The sequence below is a fragment of the Triticum dicoccoides genome, chromosome 6B, assembly GCF_002162155.2.
Source record: "Triticum dicoccoides isolate Atlit2015 ecotype Zavitan chromosome 6B, WEW_v2.0, whole genome shotgun sequence".
NCBI classification, from domain to species: Eukaryota; Viridiplantae; Streptophyta; class Magnoliopsida; order Poales; family Poaceae; genus Triticum; species Triticum dicoccoides.
In genome coordinates this window covers 488,437,168-488,443,146 of record NC_041391.1, presented here as the reverse complement: position 1 = coordinate 488,443,146, position 5,979 = coordinate 488,437,168, and positions in this window count along the sequence as shown.

Here is a 5,979-nt window from a genome sequence, read left to right as displayed (position 1 = left end):
TTTTTAAGCAGCAATGAATCACCTGTTTTTAACGGGGGCTCTATTTTTCATTATAATTCCCAGAAAAAAAATATTGTGATCTAGACATAGCATTTAGTTTTTGCAAGTCTTTTTTATTTCTCTCTTTCCCCTTCTTTTCCTATTTTTCTCTTTCTCTTTCCTTCTTATTCTGGGGCACCAGCTTCCCACTTTCCCTCCTTTATTTTCTCTCTTTCCTTTCATATTATGGCTTCCCACTTTCCTATTTTTTCCTATGAAACCTGAAATCCCCTTCTTGTTTCCTTCTTTATCTGTTGAATTTAGTCCTCCTTTTGTCCATCCTTTAGTACTTCCTTGCATGGCGGCCATAGTCCTTTCCTTTCCAAGGCTAAATTGGACCCGCACCTCACCCTCTATTCATTATTCTTTATAGGTGTCTTTTTTATTTCATAACAACTCCTGGGCTATATAAATTAATAAGATATCGTGTAAAAAAGCAATATTGGACTATTAAATAAATAACAAACCATAAATTTAATAAACATATGAGCTGGCCTAGTTGGATGTGGCCTTAGTGAGGTAGTAGCGGGTTATGTGTTCGATCCTCACTTTGACTGAATATTTTTCGAAGCCCAGGAGCAGGCCATGGGCCAATACGTCTGTGACGTACACGAAGGAAAGGCCCAGAGCAGAGGTTTTTCGAAGCCCAGGAGCAGGCCATGGGCCAGTAAGTCTGTGACGCACACGAAGGAAAGGCCCAGAGCAGCGGTAGCGTATATAAAAAGGCAGCGCTAGCATGTGTCAATTGTTTTATGTAAAAAATTAGTACCACCTTGGATAGAAAAAATAATATGGGTGGACGGATGAAAAAATTAGCGGAACGCGCCTTGCTTTATTAGTAGAAAGATGACAGATACATCGTCTGAATCCTCATAAGGATTCGAATCTGGCATTGCCTCGGTTCTCGTCCTAGTTGGCGAGGCCGGCGCCGGATTGACGGACATTCGGCTAGTAGGGCATTTTCCCACCGTCTACCACGTGTTTTTCCTATCATCAAAGATAAGGAGACTTTAAACAATCCGGACTCATGCCCAGGCATGTATTAAGTGGACATACCTCTTGGAAGACTGTGAGGTTTCTGCAGTACTCCCGGTCCCCTTTTGTTTTGAACGTCTGCCCTGCGTAGGGGCCGCCCTCGAGGAGGTATGGTATGCCGACCACTGATCCTGTTAAAATCCGGAACGGTATAATAAGCAAAATTGCAGATAAGGGTTTTCCTTCAAGAGCCCTCTGAATACTTATGATGCAGAAGGGATAGAGGCGGGGGTAGTCGACGGTGATAGCTACTCCTAAGCCGTCAAGGCTCACTTGATAGAATACCCCATCATCGAACTCTATGTATATGTCCGGATCCTCGTGAAAGCCAGGTTATCCATCGTGGTTATGATCCTCCGGCTGTGGAGCGGGACAGTGGACGTCCTCGGTCATCTTCCTCCATGACTGTTGACGGTAACAGGGGGCAAAATTGATTAGTATCTATGACAGCAATAAGGCAACGCAGACAATCGAAATCTTACCCACTCTACAGGGTTGTACATGGAATAGCCATCCCGTCGGTTTAAGGGGAGGAAGTCTTCTTTTTCACCCCGATACAGATCGGCCAGGATTGTGGCCAGCTCGGCGGGGGTATCCGGACCCTTCCGTCTATTGTGGAACGCGTCATCTTCCCTGTTGTAACACCATAAAGGAGTTACTCTGGAATGGAGAGGCTGAACGCACCTTTTATTGTTATAGTCATGACCTCGACTATCGAGAGCTTGGTATGGGCTAGCAGCCTGATCTTGCTAACCAACATTTTTACTTCTGCGCTGTCCTCCTCCTTGGGACTTCGAGGACGCCAGTTGAAACACTTCTTTAAAGGGGCGCCAGAAAACTCGGGAAGGCCGCGCCGAACTGGGTCCGGCAGTCGGACGTCATCCATGTAGAACTACTCCGAAGATCACTTCGGGTAAGCTTCTTTGGGAGTTCCTATGAGGTATCCGGATCCAGCTATACGCCATACTTCGGCACTGCCCACTTCAAAAATAGAGCCTCCCTGATGGTGGGGAACAAGGCAACAAAACTTCCTCCACAGTTCAAAATGGGCCTCGATGCCTAAGAACAGTTCGCACAGGGCAACAAAACCTAAGATGTGCAGAATCGAACCTGGGGTAAGGTTGTGCAGTTGGATGCCTTAAAATTCCAATAGGCCCCTGATAAAGGGATGGATTGGAAATCCTAGGCCCCGCAGCAGAAAGGGGATGAAGCACGCCCTCTCCTCCTTATTGGGGTTGGGGAAATTCTCAGCCATCACATCATTGCCAATTGAGGCCAATCCCGCTCGAACGGGGACTAGATCCGCGAGGGGAAGGTATCCCTATGTCTGGAGTCGACTCAGCTGAAGATGAGGCACTGAACAACTCTTCCAATCACCCTCTTGAGGTCCATGAGGGCGCGAAGAGGATCCTGGAGCACTGGCCTTGTGGAAGGCTTTGTTCGTGGCTAATCTTGACGTTTTTTCCTTTGCGCAATGTGAGATGGCATTTGGGGGTCTAAGTCTCCTTATATAGATGCCATCCGAGCGTGGTAAGGGGATTATTTGCAAAAGATCACGGACCGTTCGCATTCGTTCAGCGCGCATAAATCAAGGCGACCATAGAAAAGAATCATAAAGGAAACACGTCGAGGTCAGAACCGGACTGTCATCAATCCGAAGGATCAGTGAAGAACCCGCCTTGCGAAGCCGAAAACATAAGCCGGATACTACATCATCATTGAAGGCAAGTTCGGGGGATACTGAGGGAGTCCTGGATTAAGGGGTCCTCGGGCGTCCGGGTTATGTGACATGGGCCGGACTGATGGGCTGTGAAGATATAAAGTAGAAGACCTTTCCCCGTGTCCAGATGGGACTCTCCTTTGCGTGGATGGCAAGATTGGCATCCGGATGTGTAGTTTCCTTCCTCGGTAAACCGACTCTGTACAACCCTAGCCCCCTCCGGTGTCTATATAAACCAGAGGGTTTAGTCCGTAGAGGCTATCAGAAATTACATAAGCTAGAAATCTAGGGTTTAGCCATTACGATCTCGAGGTAGATCAACTCTTGTTACCCCTATACTCATCAAAGTCAATCAAGCAGGAAGTAGGGTATTACCTCCATTAAGAGGGCCCGAACCTAGGTAAATATCGTGTCCCCTGTCTCCTGTTACCTTCGATCCTCAGACGCACAGTTCGGGACCCCCTACCCGAGATCGGCCGGTTTTGACGCCGACACGGACCCTACGGGTTCGAGAATGATGTAGACATGACCGAGACGCTTCTCCGGACAATAACCAATAGCAGACCTGGATGCCCATATTGGTTCCTACATATTCTACGAAGATCTTTATCGGTCGAACCTTTATGACAACATACATAATTCCCTTTGTCTGTCGGCATGTTACTTTCCCGAGATTCGGTCGCCTGTATCTTCATACCTAGTTCAATCTTGTTATCGGCAAGTCTCTTTACTTGTTCTGTAATACATAATTTTGTAACTAACTCCTTAGTCAGTTTGCTTGCAAGCTTCTTGTGATGTATATTACCAAGAGGGCCCAGAGATACCTCTCCAATACACAAAGTGACAAATCCTAATCTCAATCCATGCCAACTCAACAGACACCTTTGGAGATACCTGTAGAGCATCTTTATGATCACCCAATTACGTTGTGGCGTTTGATAGCACACAAGGTATTCCTCTGGTATCCAGGAGTTGCATGATCTCATAGTCGAAGGAATATATATTTGGCATTAAGAAAGCAATAGCAATAAACTAAGCGATCATAGGCTAAGCTAACGGATGGGTCTTGTCCATTATCATTCTCCTAATGATGTGATCTCGTTATCAAATGAAAACTCATATCTATGGTTAGGAAACCTTAACCATCTTTGATCAACGAGCTAGTCTAGTAGATGCTCACTAGGGACACAATATTTGTTTATGTATCCACACATGTATTTAAGTTTTCGGTTAATACAGTTCTAGCATGGATAATAAACTTTTTATCATGATTAAGGAAATATACTAATAACCATTTTATTATCGCCTCTAGGGCATATTTCCATCAGAGCCAACTCTTCCAACAAAAGCATAAGCTGGTCCATTGGCTGGAGGCTTCGGTTTGAATCATGAGATCGTGAGATCGAGTCTCATACGAAGAGAAGCAACAACATTTGCCTGAAACGTTTTCCGATGAATATTAGGTCCAACAGTTGGACCTGGGTAAAGGCCCTAGTGATGTGGCTAAGGACTTCGGGACCGCTAGCTGGGCCGCGTGAATAGACATGTGCGAGAGAAAAATGAAATGTTTTGCCGGTCGTATATAGGAGGTCCCCAAATTACTACCACCTCACGTGTATATCTTGAATATAAAAGTCACCTTAGTACCACCTCACGTATATATCTTAAATATAAAATCACCTAAGCAGGATGAAACCAAGAATATCACATTGCTTTATTAGTAGGCATAGATATAGATATTTGGTTAGTTTCTTCTGATTCTCTTTGAAGTTCTGTCGTTCCTTAATGTAGTGCACACTCCGATTAAGTGATGATTCACCTAACGCACAGAACTGGAAGCGAGTATGTAAGAAAACTACATCTAGTTTCCCCCCTATGGTTTCCATGGGTCCATCTTGTCCTACGGCTGTGAACGCCAAAGTCTATGTAAAAACTACCGTTGATTGCCTGGTTCTCGATGGTGATCAGTAGATCGGAAGGCAGAGATAGAGGGGCGGGTCCTGCATGGATCTCCTAGGCAGTTTGGAGGCAGGGGGTCAAAGGAGTGACAAATGTCTAAGAAGAGGAACATGAAGGAAAGTGGTCGCGATGGAAAAACTTTTGCCGATCTGGCGGTCAGCCAAGGCGCAAATGTGAAAGTGCTAGTTATCGACTAGAAAAGTGGTGAATAGATGATTTGTATGAAAGTCCTCGTATGAGGCAATGTCTTCGAAGATGCCGAAGCAAAACAGAAATTAAAGAGATGTTATGTGAAGTAAAGCTACACTAGGCATGCAATCAATGCTAGACTAAAGGCATGAGAAATGAACACAACACAAAAACTAGAGGTAAATACACCTCACATCTTAAAACTTGCACACGACGGTCACTTTGGTGAACAAAGTTGTAAAATACGTGTTTGTGGTGACTAAACTTGTGAGGTTGTTCAAATACAGTCATTCCCTCTGTACGCGGATGTATCTCGTGTTTTCCCACGACAACTCCGCTAATGGTGGGCCAGCCCACAACGACTTTGGGATGTGTAGAGGACAAGAATTCAGGCAAACTGGCAGAGAGCCTCACCTACGCGATAATATAGGAAGAAGGCACAAAAGACGCATGCGGACCTCCTCCAAAGGAGAAAAGAGCCCCGAAGCAAAGAAACTTCGTGAAACAAGCACCACAAAAAAAGACACATCCGTGACATTTTGGGCCGAACGAAATTTTTTTCTGTCATACATATGACACTTCTATGACGATAATTGTGACAAAACCCGGTATCATCATAGATGTGGTGGGCTCCTACTTCTATGACAAAAAATCATGACAGAAAATGGGCTTTTCGTCCTGGGCGGGCCGAAGACGCAGCTGCATGACATTCTTTGGATCGTCCATGACGGAAAAACCATGGTAGAAGCGAGGGGGAGGAAAATTTCGGGGAGTTGCCAGTTACGATGGGAGGTCGGGGGCGGAGCGATGCGCGTTTCTCTCGTACGTATACGCGTGTGTGCGAGGCGTTGGCTCTAACTGAACCCGAGCAAGGCATTGGGCTCTAACTGAACCCGAGCGATTGCACTGCAGGCTACGTGTTACTGAACCCGAGCGATCGATCGATGGCTGTTAACTAAACCCGATGGAGCGATTCCTTCGCTACTGCTGCTAACTGAAGCCAATCGATGCTGCCTCTGGGATGAACAGTGAGCGTT